The 22,767-nt window shown below is 45.2% G+C and overlaps 2 long non-coding RNA genes across 12 annotated transcripts in view; one reads left to right on the top strand and one right to left on the bottom strand.

The window, feature by feature from the left end:
* LOC108645241 overlaps positions 1–16,887 on the bottom strand; it is a 69,396-nt gene extending 52,509 nt beyond the window's left edge. For 2 of the 9 annotated variants that reach the window (XR_004219505.1, XR_004219507.1), the window contains exons 1-2: positions 16,613–16,887; positions 12,096–12,206 (exon numbers count right to left, since the gene is read on the bottom strand). This is a non-coding gene — a long non-coding RNA (uncharacterized LOC108645241). Of the gene's footprint in view, positions 1–12,095; positions 12,207–13,889; positions 13,953–16,612 lie in introns of all 9 variants that reach the window. The other 7 variants (XR_004219503.1, XR_004219506.1, XR_004219502.1 and 4 more) reach the window with 7 other exon arrangements.
* LOC116406543 overlaps positions 1–22,767 on the top strand; it is a 52,262-nt gene that overhangs the window by 14,301 nt on the left and 15,194 nt on the right. The gene's annotated exons all lie outside the window — the stretch shown is intronic.

Genomic DNA, 22,767 nt, shown 5'->3' with positions numbered 1-22,767 from the left:
TCAGGGCCATAACAATAGGGGTCCCGGAGTGTAAGGGCTTGTAAACACAGAGCATTTTTTAATGCGTTTACAAACGTAGCAAGGCATGTTTCTGTCAGTTCCAAACGCAACCTTCTATTCTACTGATTTATAAATTGGGTCAAGTGCAAGAGAATGCAGTATGTTGTGTCTAAATAAAAACGATGAAATGTAAATAAAGTTAAACACAACTGAACGCTCATACAGCCAGGCAGAATATAATGGGATCAATTAGCGAATGTGTTTAGGTGCATCAAACATGCGCGTCAAACACATAACAAAAACCGCCCATGTGTACGAGCCTAAAGGGGCCCAGTTAAACACTAAATTAATTTCTGTTTCGGATAAGGGAATCTTCCTGGGGTTACGAGGCCTCTGGAAAGATTTTGCTGTAGGGCCCTTGTACTTTTAGTTACACCGCTGGTTTTCTGTAAGATCTAGACATCTGTGTATGTACTGCCATCTGCTGGAAACAGAGAATGCAGCATTTAGTTATTAGTTACAAGAAACATTCACTCATTTTTGGGGGGGAATGTAACATAGCTTGTTAACGGAAAAAATGGTCGCAGTGGGCCTAAAAATTCCCTTGCCTTTGTGCGAATTTAAAATACCTTTTGCGAAGCCTTTGCCCCTCATATGAAAGTAGGATAGAGATTGTGAATTTTTTAACTTGAATTTTTTCAGTTCAGAATTTTATTATATTCCACTGTATATATTTTATACGTATGATTAATGAATAATATTTTAATGGTATATGAATACGTTCTGTTGCTCTTAATGCTGGTATCATTATTGCCATTTATTTCTTTAACTGGAACCCAGTCTATAGCTGGCCATACACGTTCAGATTTTAGTTGTTGTACAACGGATATTGATTGTACGGTTTAATGCAACTAACTAAAATAACGCAAAGATTTAACATTTAATGTTCTGGCCATTAATTTACAGACAACAATCGTAGGACTTACAATAGAAAAGGTATGGGATCCCATACCCGGAAACCCGTTATGCAGAAAGCTCTGAATTACGGAAAGCCCGTCTCCCATAGACTCCATTTTGTTCAAATAATTCAGAATTCTACAGTAAAACTGATTTCCTTTTCCTCTGTAGTAATAAAAAAAGTACCTTGTAATTGATCCCCACTAAGATATAATTAATAATTAATTAAAACAACCCTATTGGCTTTCATTAATGTCTTATTGATTTTTTAGTAGACTTTAGGTATGGGGATCCAAATTACGGAAAGACCGCTTATCCGTAATACCCTTGGTCCCGAGCATTCTGGATAACGGCTCCTATATCTGTTTTGGCAACAGCATATCTGGAAAAGAAGAAGCTGACCCTTGAGAGGGGAGGGGGATCATCCTTTAAAGGAAAAGGAAAGGCTAATAAAGAGTTAATCTCAAGCTGCAGGCATACTTTCAGTTCTCTCAACAGTGCCCTTAAGTCTCCCCATATTTCACCTGTTCAGAAGATCAGAAGCCAAACAGGAAGAAAAAATGCTGAGCTGTGTAAAGAAAGTTCCCATAATGCCTCACTTCTGCACAGACACAGAGACCAAACTGAACATGCTCAGTTAGTAAGACTATGAGTCAGCTTCCTCCTGATTGGCTCAGATCCGCATTCCTAAGGGGGGGAGTGAGTTCTTAGCATTCTTGAGGGAGGGGGTTGCAGGAGAGAGGAGAGAACAGAAAGCTGCATGTCTGTGGCACAGGAATTCCAGACATAGAGAAATCTTTTGACAGAGAAGTCAGTCCGTTACAACATATATAGTAAGAAGCGATGCTCGGAATGTGGTAACATACTGAATGCACTCACGAGCAGCAGAAAAACAATGCAAGGGCACATTAAGGCAATTGCCTTTAAATAGTGGTGCCGCTTTACGGCTCATCTACAACCACAAGTTCAGCCGCACTAAAATGAAAATAAATATTACTTTTACTGACTCAGTCTGTTTAAGATACTGCTAAAGACACTCCTTGCACTTCCTTATACAGGTATAAGATCCGCTATCTGGAAACCTGTTATACAGAAAGCTCTTAATTACAAGAATGCTATTTCATATAGACTCCATTTTAAGTAATTCCCATTTTTAAAAAATGATTTGCTTTAACTCTGTAATAATGAAACAGTACCTTGTACTTCATCCCAACAATCCTATTGGGTTTATTTAATGTTTTAATGGTTTTATACTAAATCTAAAGTTTGGTGATCCGAGCATTCTGAATAACAGGTCCAATACCTGTAGTTGTATTCAGCACCAATGAGCCCTCCCAGCCAGCTCTGGCCAATCATACACCTATTGGGGAAGCCTTGAGCGACCACCATCATGAACGTGGCGGTAATTACTATATATATGTATATAGCTTGGTATATAGCTGCCACAGACTTGGCAAAAGAATCTAAAAATAATTCTATTTACTGGCAATCCCTAACGTGATATTGTGAGCTATTATCCCCAATATCAGTATCATTAGCATGGCATGGGGATTAGCATGTCACTGCAAGAGCCCCAGTTTTGCTCCAGCCCCCACTAGATATAAAAAGCCTCATTAGCATTCTTTAAGCAAATAAACATGAATGAATAAATGAATTATTAAACTGCTATTGGCTAAATAAGTGATAAAAAAATTGATTAAAACTCCCAATATGTTTCTGGACACCCATTATAAACGCATTTAAAAATCCCAGCTGTCAATCATATATTGCATGCCCCGCCCCTATGCCTGCTTGCTGTGATTGTGTAATTCCAAGACTGAAGGAAACAAAGTTTATATTATTTATATAGTGTAAGTGAAGTTTATTTTGCTTGACAAACACAATAGAAAATAAATATTAGTTTTTCTAATGACAGGTCCCAATATGCCAGCCTAGTCCCACATTTATACATACAAATATACAGAGAACTGTACACACACAACATAAGCTATCCCATCCAATAATTTCATCTTAATTCACCATAATTTGAATCTTCCTCTCATATGCAGGGCTGCCATCAGTAATCATGGTGCCCCATACTACTAAGTTATCAGGGCCCTATCACCATATTAGCCCACTGGCCAAGTAGGTGGCAGGCCCAGCCAAAAAAATACATTGTTCCTCCTTTGCATAACCACATCCCACAAGCCCAGCCAGTCTTGTGACCCATGTAAACAAACATATACACATGTAAGAACTCTCCGAGCTCTGAGTACCATTTACAAAAGCCTCACTCCAGTTTGGTGGATATGGGCTCGAACTGATGAGCGGTTCGATCTGTGCCCCCTTACGATGTTGTTCTCCTGTGTTCCACAGCACTGAGTACCAGCCATTAGCCCCTATACCAGGGGTGGGCAAACTTTTTTCAAGAAAAACTCTTGCCCCAGTATGCCCCCTTGATCTTCCCCAAGTATGTCCCCTTGATCTTGCCCCAGTATCGCCCCTTGATCTTGCCCTCGTATGTCCCCTTGATCTTGCCAGAGTATGTTCCCATGATCTTGCCCCAGTGTGCCCCCTTGATCTTGCCCCAGTGTACCCCCTTGATCTTGCCCCAGTGTGCCCCCTTGATCTTGCCCCAGTATGCCCCCCTTGATCTTGCCAGGGTACATCCCCTTGATCTTGCCAGAGTACGTCCTCTTGATCTTGCCCCAGTATGCTCCCTTGATCTTGCCCCAGTATGTCTCCTTGATCTTGCCCCAGTAAAGCCCCTTGATCTTGCCCTAGTATGCCCCCCTTGATCTTGCCCCAGTATGTCCCCTTGATCTTGCACCAGTTTGTCCCCTTGATCTTGCCCCAGTATGCCCCCTTGATCTTGCCCCAGTATGTCCCCTTGATTTTGCCCCAGTATCGCCCCTTGATCTTGCCCTCGTATGTCCCCTTGATCTTGCCAGAGTATGTTCCCATGATCTTGCCCCAGTATGCCCCCTTGATCTTGCCCCAGTATGTCCCCTTGATTTTGCCCTGTATGCCCCCCTTGATCTTGCCCCAGTATGTCCCTTTCATCTTGCCCCAGTATGCCCCCCTTGATTTTGCACCAGTTTGTCCCCTTGATCTTGCCCCAGTATGTCCCCTTGATCTTCCCCAAGTATGTCCCCTTGATCTTGCCCCAGTATCGCCCCTTGATCTTGCCCTCGTATGTCCCCTTGATCTTGCCAGAGTATGTTCCCATGATCTTGCCCCAGTATGCCCCCTTGATCTTGCCCCAGTATGTCCCCTTGATTTTGCCCTGTATGCCCCCCTTGATCTTGCCCCAGTATGTCCCTTTCATCTTGCCCCAGTATGCCCCCCTTGATTTTGCACCAGTTTGTCCCCTTGATCTTGCCCCAGTATGTCCCCTTGATCTTGCCCCAGTATGTCCCCTTGATCTTGCCCCAGAATGCACCCCTTGATCTTGCCCCAGTATGTCCCCTTGATCTTGCCCCAGTATGCCCCCTTGATCTTGCCCCAGTATGCACCCTTGATCTTGCCCCAGTACGTCCCCTTGATCTTGCCCCAGAATGCCGCCTTGATCTTGCCCCAGTATGCCCCCTTGATTTTGCCCCAGTATGCCCCCTTGATCTTGCCCCAGTATCGCCCCTTGATCTTGCCCCCATATGCCCCCTTGATCTTGCCAGAGTATGTCCCCTTGATCTTGCCCCAGTGTGGCCCCTTGATCTTGCCCCAGTGTGCCCCCTTGATCTTGCCCCAGTATCGCCCCTTGATCTCGCCAGAGAACGTCCTCTTGATCTTGCCCCAGTATCCTCCCTTGATCTTGCCCCAGTATGCCCCCTTGATCTTGCCCCAGTAAAGCCGCTTGATCTTGCCCCAGTATGCCCCCTTAATCTTGCCACGGTATGTCCCCTTGATCTTGCCCCAGTATGCCCCCCTTGATCTTGCCCCAGTATGCCACCCTTGATCTTGCCCCAGTATGTCCCCTTGATCTTGCACCATTTTGTCCCCTTGATCTTGCCCCAGTATGCCCCCTTGATCTTGCCCCAGTACGTCCCCTTGATCTTGCCCCAGTATGTCCCCTTGATCTTGCCAGAGTATGTCCCCTTGATCTTGCCCCAGTATGCCCCCATTGATCTTGCCCCAGTATGCCCCCTTGATCTTGCCCCAGTAAAGCCCCTTGATCTTGCCCCAGTAAAGCCCCTTGATCTTGCCCCAGTATGTCCCCTTGATCTTGCCCCAGTATTCCCCCCTTGATCTTGCCATGGTATGTCCCCTTGATCTTGCCCCAGTATGCCCCCCTTGATCTTGCCCAAGTATGCCACCCTTGATCTTGCCCCAGTATGTCCCCTTGATCTTGCACCATTTTGTCCCCTTGATCTTGCCCCAGTATGCCCCCTTGATCTTGCCCCAGTACGTCCCCTTGATCTTGCCTCAGAATGCCGCCTTGATCTTGCCCCAGTATGTCCCCTTGATCTTGCCAGAGTAGGTCCCCTTGATCTTGCCCCAGTATGCCCCCTTGATTTTGCCCCAGTATGCCCCCTTGATCTTGCCCCAGTATCGCCCCTTGATCTTGCCCCTGTATGTCCCCTTGATCTTGCCCCCATATGCCCCCTTGATCTTGCCAGAGTATGTCCCCTTGATCTTGCCCCAGTGTGGCCCCTTGATTTTGCTCCAGTGTGCCCCCTTGATCTTGCCCCAGTATGCCCCCTTAATTTTGCCAGAGTACGTCCCCTTGATCTTGCCAGAGTACGTCCTCTTGATCTTGCCCCAGTATGCCCCCTTGATCTTGCCCCAGTAAAGCCCCTTTGATCTTGCCCCAGTATGCCCCCTTGATCTTGCCCCAGTATGCCCCCTTGATCTTGCCCCAGTACGTCCCTTGATCTTGCCCCAGAATGCCGCCTTGATCTTGCCCCAGTATGCCACCCTTGATCTTGCCCCCATAATCTTGCCAGAGTATGTCCCCTTGATCTTGCCAGAGTACGTCCTCTTGATCTTGCCCCAGTATGCCCCCCTTGATCTTGCCCCAGTATGCCCCCTTGATCTTGCCCCAGTATGCCCCCTTTGATCTTGCCCCAGTTTGTCTCCTTGATCTTGCCCCAGTAAAGCCCCTTGATCTTGCCCTAGTATGCCCCCCTTGATCTTGCCCCAGTATGTCCCCATGATCTTGCACCAGTTTGTCCCCTTGATCTGGCCCCAGTATGCCCCCTTGATCTTGCCCCAGTATGTCCCCTTGATTTTGCCCTGTATGCCCCCCTTGATCTTGCCAGGGTACATCCCCTTGATCTTGCCAGAGTACGTCCTCTTGATCTTGCCCCAGTATGCTCCCTTGATCTTGCCCCAGTATGTCTCCTTGATCTTGCCCCAGTAAAGCCCCTTGATCTTGCCCTAGTATGCCCCCCTTGATCTTGCCCCAGTATGTCCCCTTGATCTTGCACCAGTTTGTCCCCTTGATCTTGCCCCAGTATGCCCCCTTGATCTTGCCCCAGTATGTCCCCTTGATTTTGCCCTGTATGCCCCCCTTGATCTTGCCCCAGTATGTCCCTTTGATCTTGCCCCAGTATGCCCCCCTTGATTTTGCACCAGTTTGTCCCCTTGATCTTGCCCCAGTATGTCCCCTTGATCTTGCCCCAGTATGTCCCCTTGATCTTGCCCCAGAATGCACCCCTTGATCTTGCCCCAGTATGTCCCCTTGATCTTGCCCCAGTATGCCCCCTTGATCTTGCCCCAGTATGTCCCCTTGATTTTGCACTGTATGCCCCCCTTGATCTTGCCAGGGTACATCCCCTTGATCTTGCCAGAGTACGTCCTCTTGATCTTGCCCCAGTATGCTCCCTTGATCTTGCCCCAGTATGTCTCCTTGATCTTGCCCCAGTAAAGCCCCTTGATCTTGCCCTAGTATGCCCCCCTTGATCTTGCCCCAGTATGTCCCCTTGATCTTGCACCAGTTTGTCCCCTTGATCTTGCCCCAGTATGCCCCCTTGATCTTGCCCCAGTATGTCCCCTTGATTTTGCCCTGTATGCCCCCCTTGATCTTGCCCCAGTATGTCCCTTTCATCTTGCCCCAGTATGCCCCCCTTGATTTTGCACCAGTTTGTCCCCTTGATCTTGCCCCAGTATGTCCCCTTGATCTTGCCCCAGTATGTCCCCTTGATCTTGCCCCAGAATGCACCCCTTGATCTTGCCCCAGTATGTCCCCTTGATCTTGCCCCAGTATGCCCCCTTGATCTTGCCCCAGTATGCACCCTTGATCTTGCCCCAGTACGTCCCCTTGATCTTGCCCCAGAATGCCGCCTTGATCTTGCCCCAGTATGCCCCCTTGATTTTGCCCCAGTATGCCCCCTTGATCTTGCCCCAGTATCGCCCCTTGATCTTGCCCCCATATGCCCCCTTGATCTTGCCAGAGTATGTCCCCTTGATCTTGCCCCAGTGTGCCCCCTTGATCTTGCCCCAGTATCGCCCCTTGATCTCGCCAGAGAACGTCCTCTTGATCTTGCCCCAGTATCCTCCCTTGATCTTGCCCCAGTATGCCCCCTTGATCTTGCCCCAGTAAAGCCGCTTGATCTTGCCCCAGTATGCCCCCCTTGATCTTGCCCCAGTATGCCACCCTTGATCTTGCCCCAGTATGTCCCCTTGATCTTGCACCATTTTGTCCCCTTGATCTTGCCCCAGTATGCCCCCTTGATCTTGCCCCAGTACGTCCCCTTGATCTTGCCCCAGTATGTCCCCTTGATCTTGCCAGAGTATGTCCCCTTGATCTTGCCCCAGTATGCCCCCATTGATCTTGCCCCAGTATGCCCCCTTGATCTTGCCCCAGTAAAGCCCCTTGATCTTGCCCAAGTAAAGCCCCTTGATCTTGCCCCAGTATGTCCCCTTGATCTTGCCCCAGTATTCCCCCCTTGATCTTGCCATGGTATGTCCCCTTGATCTTGCCCCAGTATGCCCCCCTTGATCTTGCCCAAGTATGCCACCCTTGATCTTGCCCCAGTATGTCCCCTTGATCTTGCACCATTTTGTCCCCTTGATCTTGCCCCAGTATGCCCCCTTGATCTTGCCCCAGTACGTCCCCTTGATCTTGCCTCAGAATGCCGCCTTGATCTTGCCCCAGTATGTCCCCTTGATCTTGCCAGAGTAGGTCCCCTTGATCTTGCCCCAGTATGCCCCCTTGATTTTGCCCCAGTATGCTCCCATTGATCTTGCCCCAGTATGCCCCCTTGATCTTGCCCCAGTATCGCCCCTTGATCTTGCCCCTGTATGTCCCCTTGATCTTGCCCCCATATGCCCCCTTGATCTTGCCAGAGTATGTCCCCTTGATCTTGCCCCAGTGTGGCCCCTTGATTTTGCTCCAGTGTGCCCCCTTGATCTTGCCCCAGTATGCCCCCTTAATTTTGCCAGAGTACGTCCCCTTGATTTTGCCAGAGTACGTCCTCTTGATCTTGCCCCAGTATGCCCCCTTGATCTTTCCCCAGTAAAGCCCCTTTGATCTTGCCCCAGTATGCCCCATTGATCTTGCCCCAGTATGCCCCCTTGATCTTGCCCCAGTACGTCCCTTGATCTTGCCCCAGAATGCCGCCTTGATCTTGCCCCAGTATGCCACCCTTGATCTTGCCCCCATATGCCCCCTTGATCTTGCCAGAGTATGTCCCCTTGATCTTGCCAGAGTACGTCCTCTTGATCTTGCCCCAGTATGCCCCCCTTGATCTTGCCCCAGTATGCCCCCCTTGATCTTGCCCCAGTATGCCCCCTTTGATCTTGCCCCAGTTTGTCCCCTTGATCTTGCCCCAGTATGCCCCTTTGATCTTGCCCCAGTATGTCCCCTTGATCTTGCCCCAGTTTGTCCCCTTGATCTTGCCCCAGTATGTCCCCTTGATCTTGCCCCAGTATGCCCCCTTTGATCTTGCCCCAGTATGCCCCCCTTGATCTTGCCCCAGTATGCCCCTCTTGATCTTGCCCCAGTATGTCCCCTTGATCTTGCACCAGTTAGTCCCCTTTATCTCGCCCCAGTACGTCCCCTTGATCTCGCCCCAGTACGTCCCCTTGATCTCGCCCCAGTACGTCCCCTTGATCTCGCCCCAGTACGTCCCCTTGATCTCGCCCCAGTACGTCCCCTTGATCTCGCCCCAGTACGTCCCCTTGATCTTGCCACAGTATGCCCCCTTGATCTTGCCCCAGTATGCCCCCTTGATCTTGCGCAGAGTATGCCCCCTTGATCTTGCCCCAGTATGCCCCCTTGATCTTGCCCCAGTATGCCCCCCTTGATCTTGCCACAGTATGCCCCCCCTTGATCCTGCCCCAGTTTATCCCCTTGATCTTGCCCCAGTATGCCACCCTTGACCTTGCCCCAGTATGCCGCCCTTGATCTTGCCCCAGTATGCCGCCCTTGATCTTGCCCCAGTATGCCGCCCTTGATCTTGCCCCAGTATGCCGCCCTTGATCTTGCCCCAGTATGCCGCCCTTGATCTTGCCCCAGTATGCCACCCTTGATCTTGCCCCAGTATGCCACCCTTGATCTTGCCCCAGTATGCCACCCTTGATCTTGCCCCAGTATGCCGCCCTTGATCACGGAAGAGGATCGCTCACCTACAGGTATCCTGGGCCAGTGCGTTTTTCTGCTAACAAGAGCACCGGCTTGGGGTATCAGGTAAATAAACACAATTACTGGGGGGGGGGGGGCTAAAATGTTGGCACCCCCCCAGTGATTATACCTTTCCTTCTCCTTTAAAGGCATAGTTCACCTTTAAATTAAAGTATAATATAGAGAGTTCTTCTCTGAGACAATTTGCAATTGGTCCTCATTTTTTATTTGTGGCTTTTGAATTATTTAGTTGCTTGTTTAGAAGCTCTCCAGTTTGGAATTTTGGCAGCTATCTGGTTGTTAGGGTCCAATTTAGCCGAGCAACCAGACAGTGGTTTGAAAGAGAGACAGGAAAGTGAATAGAGGAGAGCCTTAATGAAGAGATAAATAATAAAGGCAATGAAATTGTAAACCCAGAGCAATATTTTCTTGGCTGCTGGGGTCTAACCCACATTCTGGAGTTGACCAGCTGCTATAAACAATAAAAAGCCATTATTTGTATACAAACAGAAGGATTTGTATACAGCGCTCAGTTTGCCTTTAACTTAGCTAATTAATAGTAACAGTAAAAGGTAAAAAAAATCTTTACTTTAAAATAACAAAAACCTGGAAAAGGCATTGAGGGAACTTCCATAATATCACCTGGCACAGTGTTTCACAAGCCTGAGTGCACACAGAGTTAAAAACTATTTGATGATAAAACATTTCTAAATAATATTTGCAATTTGTTGTCATTAACAGAAAATAATGTTTTATTAAATATTTAGATAGAACTGACTTTTAGATTCCCTCTCCCTGCAAGGCAGCCAGGGACGTCCCCCACCAACCTGACCACATGATCACCACTGCACATGCTTCTTCCTTGCTTGTCTTCCTCCTTTATTTGCATATCATTGGCTGAATCGTGACAGCCAATCAAGTCAGATCAAGGGTATGCAAAAGGGAAGAATGCACAGTAGACTGATGCGTGTGCTGCTGGGTTGAACTTGCAACATCACAAATCTACAGGCAGGATCTTTTACAGCCAGGGGCGTTGCCAATCCCTCTGGTTTGGGCAGAAAGTTTATTGATAATGTTCTTGTCCATGCCACCTTTCCAGCAAATATATTGTTAACTAAATGCAAAAATTACATACATTGGAAAATATATAGTTTTTGTAAGTATTTTGAAGGTAAAGATCTATCTAGCAAATTAATATTAATGGTGGATTGAGAAAAGAGAATCTATAAGTTATATCCCAGTGATAGGTCCTGAAACAATATACAGGTATTGGACCCCTTATCCGGAAACCCATTATCCAGAAAACTCCAAATTACGGAAAGCCTGTCTCCCATAGACTCCATTTTAATCAAGTAATTCAGATTTTTTAAATTGATTTCTTTTTTCTCTGTAAAAATAGAACTGTACCTTGTATTTGATCCCAACTAAGATATAATTAATCCTTATTGGATGCAAAACAATCCTATTGGGTTTAATTAATGTTTTATTGGTTTTTCAGTAGACTTAATAAGGTATGAAGATCCAAATTACGGAAAGACCCCTTATCCGGAATACCCTTGGTCCCGAGCATTCTGGATAACGGGTCCTATACCTGTACAATCAAATAACAAAGTACTTCAGTGAAATAAACAGACCATTTATTGGCTCAACATCAAACAAACAATTAAAAAATAAGCAGTAAACATACTATACCAAACAATGGATAGGTGCATCCCAGTGCCTCATGGTACCCACTCTCCTAAATTATTTCACTGAAATACTTTGCTAAAAGATCTATCTAGATATGATATAAGCTACCTGTTGGCAAAAAGCTCAAAATTTGACTCTTATAGTGAAGAAAACACAGTTGCACTTTCTGAAAAGGTAAGCCCAGTGTGGGGTAAGAGCAGGCCAAGACTGGCAATCTCTAGATCAATGGCTGCTGTAAGATTCCATAGACACTATTTAGTGGGTTGGTTGAGCCCCTGTGTACTTGAAATGCTAGGCCTCAGTCCAGATAGGGGGATTGGCATTGGGAAAGCAGCTTTGAGGCAGCATGGTGAACAGAATATCCTCTAGTGCAGATAACACAATTGTGCTTTCTGCACTAGTGATGTGGTCCACCTTCAATTTACTCAGAAACTGAAACGGTAAGCCTGGAGTGGGGTGAGAGAAACTGGAATTAGAAAAACAGCCTCATAGAGGCCCAGAGAGCAGAACCTAGTCAGGTTTCAGATGTTTCACATTCGAGTACACCGTGAGTCGGAACAAGAATGGAATGGCAATGGATGCTATATGAATTTAGGTCGATCGTGGAAGTAACTTTAATGACAGAGGTGCATGTTTTTTTTACTATACTTACTCTATATGTAAGCACAACCAAACGCCATCCGCCAAAATAAGTAAAATACCATGGTTTGGTTATGAATCCACTTCTAAATGTTATATCTATTAACTAATCAGGGTTTAAAAAACTGCAACAAGGTATTGCAGACATACTTTTTTGGCTTACTGAACTAAATGTTGTGCTTTTTAGAATTCAGAATGGCCAATAAATTTATAAAAAGTACAAACAGTTTTCAAACTACTAAACAAAAAGGAAAAAAGAATGAACTACCATTCTATACAAATCTTCATTGCTGCTGTCACACTTCTGCTGCACTTGTTCCTCCAAGAAATATATACGTAGTTTTAAGCTGAAGTTCTCTTTTTTCAGGTCAGCTATTTGCTGTAAAAGGAAACATTATATTCATAATAAAAATATAAACCAAGAACACGGCAAAACAAAGATAGCAAAAGTTTTTTTTTTAATATTATACTATGAAATAGTAACTTATCCTTACCCTTAAGCCAGAGGTCAACAGTTTTAAATATTTAGGGGTTTCAAGGAGTAAATAAGGGTACGCTCCTCAGCTGTGCCTTTTTAATATATAGGCACTTGTGGGTACATCCACTGGCAAAGCTAAGGCGGGGAGAGGGGTACCTGTTCCTTTCCTGATCAGTGCATGTACAGTACACAAACTACACTGCACATATTAAGGTCACCAATAGGGGGAGGGAGTTCAGAGGTCTGGTTGTGTAGGGAGGCACTAGACAGAAATACAGACCTACGCTTTAGTAACTTACTCCAGACCAAGTCAAACCTTGTATGGTGCACTCATGAGGTCATGCCCAATTATTTTTGCCTGTCTAGTGCAGGTCTCCAAGCATTAAACTTGGAAAAGCCAAGACTGCGGCAGTCACCACCACCCCAGTTTCTACTAAACTGGTTAAGCTTCATAGCAGTAGATGATAAAATACTTGGCATGTGGCTTAGCCTGCTTCCTCTGACCTAGCTTAGCAACAACCTACATGCAATCAAGCATGTTGCATGGTTTTGAATACTTGCGTGGAAAGTTGTATGAGACATCACAAAAAGGGAGAATATGGAAAACAAAAAAGTATTTCATTGTATAACCCAGGACAAAGAGGCATACACCAACACAGAATTAATGCTTTATTCACAATCACAAAGTGGCAAGCCTAAACTGATTATTTAACAACTGAGTATATATCTATATAAATACCAGGAAATAAAATCTGCTTTTTGTTTGGAGTACTACATTTTATATATCATTCACGGCATTCCTTGCCCTAGAGGAGAATACAGACTAAGGTCTCCATCACATTTCCACACAGTAGGGTTAATTTTATAAGGAACCAACTAATATGCCAGTATGTTTTTGCACTGTGGAACTGCAAAGCAGCAGTGCTACCCACAAAGTTAGGCTGGGGAAGATTATAGCATCAACAATACCAGTTATAACCCTTGAAGAGATTAAATGGTAATGGATGAATTTACTTCTTTAGTTATCTCAAGTTAGGAATGTTAAAAGCTCAGTATACCCTTGGAGAAGGCTGCACTGTCTATGAAAAATAACAAGCAAGATTTGCTGCAATTGTTTCCTCCCCTGGAATCTTTCTCCCCAATGACATTTACAGTGTTGTTGTACAAAAACAACCTGAGGGAGTTGAGTGGGATAATTCTGCAAACTTTTTTTTTATGGGGGGGCACAATGTACGTCTCATTATATTTTGACCCACACAACTACATGCAACTTTATATTGTATTTTAATATGCATCAAAAGCCTAAAAATGGTCATTTGTTTTACAACTCGGAACAACAGTTACTTAGAAAATGAAAGTAATATAGTGTTTAATACAATAAATAATACATGTTTCTTTATTAAAATATCAAAAACATGTGTTTAGCTTAAGCTCTGTTCACTGAGCTAAACCATTAGTGTGCAATAAGATGGTAGATTAGGAAGCATACTTAAGTTGTTTTTATGGAAAATTTTCAAAATTCTGGAAAGGAAAACATGTATATGTTAAATAATTCTTAGCTGCATGCCTACAAAATGAACTTACCTTTTCAAAAGGTCAAGAGGTCTCTGAGGAAGTGCGCTGTCACGAAACGCGTAAGACCTCAAGCTGTGTTTTTTAGATGTGCAAATAAAGGTTGATCGATTTTAATTATAAAATAGTAATTTCATTAAAGGACTAAACTATTTTAAACTTATTTTACTATAAATCCCTTTCCTGACTCCTAAAGGCAGCATTTAGAGAGACGTCTCTACCTGTAGGTAGCAAAAATACCAATCCCAAAATTGAAATTACCTCCCCATCAGCTGATCTAGGATACAATTTAAATTAGTGATTAGCACCTAGAGAAGTAGCAAAATTTAGAACGCTACTTCCTCGAGGGCTCCAAACTCTTGCAAAGGTTTAATAATTTGACCACAAGGCTGTATAAATTTGGTCCACTGCTTCATCTGCCCAAAAGACTAAAGGTGGCCATACACGTAGCAATTCAGATCTTTCGTGTGACCATTGGCCGCATGAATGATCGCTCCCACCCTCCACTGGTGTTCAAGGGCTAAATCATCAGATATGGAGGTAGAAACAATAGAAATGCTACCTCCACCTGCCAATTCAGCCCTGAATGTAGATTTTGCTCAGGGGCCTTCAATGGCCACCTTTAATCTCATTTGCCTTGTAAATTTAAAACTCACATCTGTCCCATAGTGTTTCCCTTACTTGGAAATGGAACCGACGCTATTCCTGTCATTTATAGTAATGTGTCAGTATCTCGTTGAACCCTGCCTAGTCAAGGAGCAAATAATTACACAGAGGAAAAAGCCACTGTCTCTCATTAATTTACATTAGACCCATTTACACAATATGACAATGAACAAGTCAATACTCTAGAAGTAAATCTTCAGCTGCTTCCAGGGTTGGACTTGTCTGCCGGGACACCAGGAAAAAACGAGGTGGGCCCCTAGGCCCTCTAGTTAATTTGGCGCAGCACATCCTGTCAGCATACTAAAAACATCTGTACCAGCTGGTCTGTTTGGGTGAAATATATGCTGCCGGCAGGTGCCCAGCTTCACAAATCAGAAAGTGATGCGAGCAGGAGCACAAGCAAGTGATTTGGGATGTGGATTCAACATAGCCAGCGTCACTCACTTCTAGCTGTGGAGAGAAACTGTTCGGGTCGGATTGACTAAATTAACTGTGCACCTCGGTCCAAGATGGTCCAAGCTGTGGGCCCTGCTCACGTGATCAGTGGACTTAGCCCTCTGTGAGTGAAGCTGGCGGCTGGCCTGCACCTAATCGTAAGTGCTACGTTTCTGACAGCAGGCAGCAGTCTTAGCCCATCACCCAGCATGTAGTGCGGCTCTGCAGTAGCAAAACCGATCAGTAGCTCCCCCCCTAACATTTTGGCCCCCTCCCAAGTGACTTAGCCAGGGCCGCCATCAGGGGGGCACAGGGGGTACAACTGTCCCGGGCCCGGGCGTTTTTAGCTTTAAAGGGGGCCCGGCCGCGCTAGAGTTTCCCGGGCCCCCTTTCATCAAGCCCGGCACGGGCCCAATCCTTGCTTCCATCTTCCTCTATGTGCCGCGGCTCTCTGCCGCATCCTCGCTTTTATAAGGTTGCGCCCGTGCGTACTGACGTCACACGCACGGAGCGCAACCTTATGAAAGCAGAGAAGCTGCTGAGAGCCGCGGCACATAGAGGAGAACAGCTGGAGCTGGAGGCCGCTGGGAGGAAATGGAAGGTGCTTGGGGGCCCTGGGGGAAGCTGAAGGATGCCCTGGGGGAAACTGAAGGATACTTGGGGGGCCCTGGGGGAAACTGAAGAATGCCCTGGGGGAAGCTGAAGGATGCTTGGGGGGGGCCCTGGGGGAAGCTGAAGGATGCTGGCGGTGCCCTGGGGGAAGCAGGAGGATGCTGTGGGGGAGCTGGAGGATGCTTGGAGGCCCTGGGGGAAGCTGAAGGATACTTGGGGGGCCCTGGGGAAGCTGAAGGATGCTTGGGGGGGGCCATGGGGGAAGCTGAAGGATGCTGGCAGTGCCCTGGGGAAGCAGGAGGATGCTGTGGGGGAGCTGGAGGATGCTTGGAGGCCCTGGGGGAAGCTGAAGGATACTTGGGGGGGCCCTGGGGGAAGCTGAAGGATGCTTGGGGGGGCCCTGGGGGAAGCTGAAGGATGCTTGGGGGGGCCCTGGGGAAGCTGAAGGATGCTTGGGGGGGCCCTGGGGGAAGCAGGAGGATGCTTGGGGGGGCCTGGGGGGAGCCGAAGGATGCTGGGGGTGCCCTGGGGTATGAGTATGAATAATTTGGGGGAGGACCACTGATGTTTTAGGGGGCCCTGAGCTGGCTAGCAATGATTTAGGGGGTACCTGCCCTGGCACCAATGCAAAATGTAACCCCTGGCTACCAATGTCTGTATGTCTTTTGTATGTCTTCTCCTTTAAAAAAAACAAAACAAAAACTAAGATCATACTAGACACAACGAATATGCTTAGTACAGGGAAAATGAGAGATATGTGGCATACTAAGGATAAAAGGAGATAGAAGAAAGGGATTTAGGGAAAATAATTATATATAAAAGATATATTTGTTTTTGCAGTGTGTAAACTTGCTGTTAAAATCTTCTTGGTGGGGGCACCAGCTGCGGGGCTTGCCTGGGGTGCTAGAAAACCTGCTCCCAACACTGGGGGTGGGGGCCCTGAGGGGAGAGCCCCGGTGGCCCCCAGTCCGACACTGGCTCAGTCGTTTAGGTTTGGGGTATTCAATACGGGCTGCCCTCACCTGGATTTCCGCCCACTGCTGTCACAAAGCTGCAGATTCCGGAAGAGAATTACTAGAGCGCTTGTCTCTTCTCTCCCCTTCACAGCTTTCTCTACTCAACGTTTTCGTCCCAGCAGAGCCGTACGGGGATTAGAATTGAGTCCATACTGAGCAACAGTCCCATTCTTCCTACAACAGCCTACAGCTCCCGCAAAGCTAGTGGAACGCAGGCTTCCTTCTGCCTGACTCAAACTCCCGCCGCAAGTCTCATCTCGCGAGATTTCCCCCAAGGCGCCATGACGCGTTACAGAGCTGCCTGTGGGAGTGACAGACGGGGGAGCTTACACTAGCTGAAGGGGCTAGTACGGTACCGTGTTTCTCTTTACACCTCCAACTTTTGTTAAGCGGGAAAAAATAGATAAATAAAACACTTTTATTTTGTATTAGTAGACAGCAGTGGCCATCTCCGCTTCCAATGTATAGCGAACTGAAAAAAACCCATTTGCTGGTTCCATATAGAACCTGCTGACTAACCTGCTGGATCAGAGGTTATTGTGCTGCTGAAAACAGTAGTAGCGCAGGCTGCTGGCATAAGGTTCAGATAAATAATGTGAAAAACATTCCCACCTGTTGTACTATATTTCCTCCATATACAGTCAGCATAGTGATTTAATTACCAGCCACCTTGTAGGCACAAGCTGCTGGCCGCACACAGCCTATTTTCAGCCGACAGACTTTCATGACACTCATTAAGACATAACTTTAATGTTGGAAATCCACCCATAGGATGACCAGACTGGTATGTGGAAGTCGGTACCCCCGACCATTCTTGACTGTTTCTTAATACCCATAAGCAGCAAAGTCATTGGTTGTCCTGGTTTTTTATTTTAGCTGATTGACTTTAGAGCAACTCTTGTTCTCCCAAACAATTTTTGGGGGTAAATAAACACAGATTATCATGAACATTTATAAAAAGGCATTAAAATCTGTGTGTGTGTGGCCAGTTTCCTTGAGTCTATTGCTATTTTCTGCTACTTTGCACTGAAAATAAGTAAAGGAAGCATTTGGAACCTTTCCCATGTGATCCTCTGCTCATACCAGAAACTAACCATAGACTGTAGGCACACACAAGTATATATATATATATCTTATTCCATATGAAATATGAGAAAGGGTTTGTACTTGCAGTGCCATTTTCTCCACTTTTTCCCATGTGTTGCAATTAAACAGTTTATAAAGATAATGTTTGAATTGGATCACTTTTTGTTAACACAAACCCATCTGTTTTCAATCAACTTTAGAAGCACAGAAACCCTAGGAACAAAATTTGCCAAGATAAATGCAAATTACAGCAATAAGAAATATTTCACAAACTACTTATAGTATTTTTTGCAGCTGTAGAAAGAATGACTTAGACTCTCAATCCTTTAGCACACCCATTTTACGATGATAATTTTTTATAATTGTGGGTGTGGGGATGCAGGGTGAATAGTCGTAGAGCGATGTATATGTTTTCCCACTGGTGATTTACATTACTGCCAGTGAGAAAGCATTTTCAAGAGATTTGTCGCTTGCTGTAGCCCAGATATAAAGGAATATTGTCACAGAAAAATAGTTGTAGCTCAGAGAATTTAGTTCCTATGGTTTCAGGCAAGCCACACTAACCATTTGTCTTCTTCAGTAATTGAAATAAACTGCTGATTTGTAGTGTGCCAGAATGTAATAGGAAGTGAAATGATCTGTGTATATAATACTGTAATCATAACTGGCTGGGGTAGATATGTGCAGTACAAGCATGAATTACACAACTGCTTTTTGTTTCACTGCTGATAAGAATCTTTGGCCCATGGGCCCCTGTGCAAGGTTTAGTTCTGTGACCCAAAGGAAAAGAAAAAGGTTTTTATATGCAGATTAGTTTTGATTGGTTTTGGTATTCAGCAAAATCTTTTGTAGAATATTCTGCATTTTTATGAACCCCAAAATATTGGATTTGTTGCACCCCAAGCTCCATGACAGTGCCCTGTTTGAGGGGTGTGTTCCATTTGTGAAGAGAGGGTGATACCCAGATTCTCCTTTGGACCCCACTTTGTGGAGTTGGGGTGGGTGCTGCTGGACTGCTCGAAGAGAGAGGCCTCAGGGAGAGACGGGGGGCAGGAGTCCTGATTAATGAGAAGCCTTAAGCTAGACCAAACACCTTAGTGGGAATTGGGTAGGGGACTGCGAGAATCACCATGCTTTAGATATTGTAAGCCTAGCTCAGGGGTGGGCAAACTTTTTGGCTCAGGGGCCACATTGACTTACAGACAGGTCGGCGTTATGCCAAGGGCTGCTATCAGAAATCACGTGGCCTCTCAGCTCCTCTCCAGCTTCCCACCCAGCATGCTCCAGCTCCACTCCACAGCATCCTTTAGCTCCCCCCAGCATCCTTCAGCTCCCCCCCTCCAGCATTCTACAGCTCCACACCCCATCATCCTCCAACCTCTCCTCAAAATCCTCCCTCCAGCCCCTCCCATCTTCTCCCCCCCAGCGACCTACGGCTCCCTGCTGCTCCATCCTCCAGTGGCCTGCTTCCTCCGTCCTTGACTGCTTCTGTCCCCCGGCTCCCTGCTACATCCTTTTATACGGTTGCGCCCTGTGCGTGCTGACGTCGCACACACGGGGCGCAACCAATCAGGGCCCGTCATTCTTTTAAGGGGGCCGGAGTCGGCGGGCCAGATTAAAAAGGCCAATGGGCTGGATGTGGCCCGTGGGCTGTAGTTTGCCTACCCCTGGCCTAGCTCCTGTCTTAGCACACTAAAGATATGGGAGACCATCATGGTATTTAGTTATTTAGTATGAGCAAGCCTGTGCTCCATTTTCACTCAGAGAAAAGGGATCCAAGTTAGTTTATATTCCATGGGAGGCAATCGCTGAATTTTCTAGAACAGTATGGCTAAATGCCCATTGTAAGATTACCCTGTGAAGGAGCTGACACTCCATTGTATATTTGATGAGATTGAATGATCTATCAGTGATAGATGCTGCATAATGTGATATCAGTGTTCAGTCTAATAAGTGACATACCTTCTTTTTCTTTTCTTTTTCAATAATTGTTTTGTTTAAGAACCCCTGGCACCCAAGATTTCCTCTGAAATTGTAAGTGATTGAATTTAACCTAAAGACCGTCTACCTTCACTATGCCTATAAGGGCCCAGCTGCAAGAGAGAAAGAGAATGAGGCATTGAGAGCAAGAGGAGTTCTACATCTACATCATACTGGAAGTTACCATAACGTTGAATATGACATGTAAGTTGTTATCTATGTCTTTCTACAGGGTAACATCTTAGTGAGGATCAATTGCCTTGCGTAGATGTCTATATATGGAACATCTTGTTTTAGCAGGTAGAATATAAAAGCAAACTGCTCCGTATTTGTTAAATCCCTAAAGTTATTTACAGCATTTCTGCTATTCAGAAAATGTTTTGGGGAATTTAATGCTTATGAAGACATTGTATTCCCACATATTACCTTCAGAACATTCAGCAGTCAAGTTGTACAATAAGTGTAATTTATTGTAGAAAAGGCTGCTACATTGCAGTCTATAGACAACTTCCGTAGTGCTGGTTGGAGCAACCACATTGGCATAGGTACTGTGACTCAACATCCGGTACTGTGAAGAACCGCTCCTTCACTTTTGGACTGGTCGAGGTAGCAGGTTAGGAAAATATATAAATTAGTATTAGTTGTAGCTAAAGGTCCATGGGTCCCATTAAAGGGGCGGTTCATCATAAAGTTAACTTTAAATATGTTATAGAATTGCCTATTCCAAGTTTCTTTTCAATTGGCCTTCATTTTTTATTTCTTACAGTTATTGATCTATTTGCCTTTTTCTTCTAACTCTTTCCAGCTTTCAAATGGGGGTGTTGACCAGCTGCTAGAAACACACTATTGTGCCAGTGCTCGGTCTAACCCACAATCTGGAGTTGACCAGCTGCTATAAACGATAAAAAGCCATTAATTATACACAAACAGAAAGAAAGTTTGCCAGCGCTTAGTTTGCCTTTAAAAATAATTTTTACAAAAAATGAGCTAAAGGGAGGTGCAATAGGTCTTAATACTCAGTCACATTGTTTTCTGGGGGACTTTATTTTAATTGCATCACAAACTCAAAATCATTAGACAGTGTAGGACTCACGTACAATGAGGGGCCTTGACGTGGCACGTGAGCTTACATATTTTGGCCAAAGTGTGGTTACTAACACCTAATTTTTTGTAAAAATTATTTTTAAAGCAAACTAAGCGCTGGCAAACTTTCTTTCTCTTTGTGTATAATTAATGGCTTTTTATCGTTTTATAGCAGCTGGTCAACTCCAGATTGTGGGTTAGACCGAGCGCTGGCACAATAGTGTGTTTTCTAGCAGCTGGTCAACACTACAGTGTGGGTTAGACCGAGCGCTGGCGATTTCTTTCTGTGTTTTGTGTACAAATTGTAGCAAATTTAGCTTCTATCTGCTATGTAGCCTTTAAACCAATGAATCACTTTCATGTGTGTGCTAATGAGCTGGGGCTTAAAAGTTCCCTGCTTTCCACTAGAGCCTTTTGAGCTAAAGGTAGGTGCAATAGGTCTTAATACTCAGTCACATTGTTTTCTGGGGGACTTTATTTAATTGCATCACAAACTCAAATCATTAGACAGTGTAGGACTCACGTTACCAATGAGGGGCCTTGACGTGGCATGTGAGCTTACATATTTTGGCCAAAGTGTGGTCTAACACCTCATTTTTTGTAAAAATTATTTTTAAAGGCCAAACTAAGCACTGGCAAACTTTCTTTCTCTTTCAAATGGGGGTCCCTGACCCCGGCAGTCAAAAAACGATTGCTCTGTGAGGCTAAAGTTTTATTTTTATTGTTATTTTTATAAACTTGTTTTTCTATTCAGGTCCTCTCCTATTCATTTACCATCCTCTCATTCCAACTGCTCCCTAGTTGCTAAGGTAATTTGGACCCTAGCAACCAGATAGCTGCTGAAACTCCAATCTGCAGAGCTGCTAAACAGAATAATACTTTGTTACATCATACTAAGAGTTAGAGGTTAATGGTGAAAAACCCCTTTTAAAGGACCTCCAGTTACTAGTTTTATTTATACCTGTTTTATTTCAGCCACAACCTTCAACCTCTGCATGTAATATAATTAGAAGGCAAATGTATTACAACAGATTTTGGTACTATAGGTACAATATTTATATATATATTATATATCTTGCTAATTAAATGCTTTATAAGTGTATTTATACTGACCATGTGGCACTGGCAGCCAATGGGAATTCACTATTGGCCACCAAAGGTTGCTTGTGGCCAAGGTATTTAATAGTGACAGAATGTGTTTTTGGTATAACAGAGACCTGCTGAGATATATGGGTGTATTTAGCCATAGATTTTCAATAGGGGGCCATGCATGCTTTTAAGACCCCAGGTCCACTGTTATTTGACTGTAAATGGAATTATTTTGTTGATTGCTTGATTGACAGGGATCGAAATCTGTATTATTTATGTATGCAGTGCTGCTGGTATTTTCTGGTTCAGTGACTTAGACCCATAGAGCTAAGCGTAGAGATATCAGATGAGTATAGATGGAGCCTTTCTTTCCAACATATAGTGCCAGGCCATGGTCTACTGATGCCGGAGGCCCAGTGCGCAGCATTCCCATGCCCCCTTACCGTGCAGAATTGGGATTGCAAAACCTGTCCTACACCCTGCTTCTATACCCTCCGATAGTTATGTCACTATAATTAGGTTTCTGATTATATTGATGTGACATCCCACTCTGTGAGAGAACAGTCCTGGACTGACCTAGGCAGGCTTGGACTGGAAAACTGCCAGGATAGGGGAGAAGTTACAGGCAATACAATGGGTACCTGCTGAAGACATGAGCATTCTCTACCAAACATGGAAGCATTTGACAAATCCTAAGAAGATTTCCTATTCTATTTCATTGCTTGGTTAATGCAAAATCCGCATCTTCTCATCTACCCAATGAATATCATCTGCATTACATTTCCTTTGAGGGGGCACCTGATAACCCAGGCATACAGCCTTCATGCCATGAATGGGAATGGTGGAGGATGCCAAGAGTGACCATTATAAACACTGTCTTCAGCCTGTTAGGCCAGTGTGAGAATGCTTGGTAGAGCAACCAA

The sequence above is a fragment of the Xenopus tropicalis genome, chromosome 8 (assembly GCF_000004195.4).
Source record: "Xenopus tropicalis strain Nigerian chromosome 8, UCB_Xtro_10.0, whole genome shotgun sequence".
NCBI lineage: Eukaryota > Metazoa > Chordata > Amphibia > Anura > Pipidae > Xenopus > Xenopus tropicalis.
Note: the sequence above shows the minus strand (reverse complement) of the source record. Positions and strands in the feature narration are given on the sequence as shown.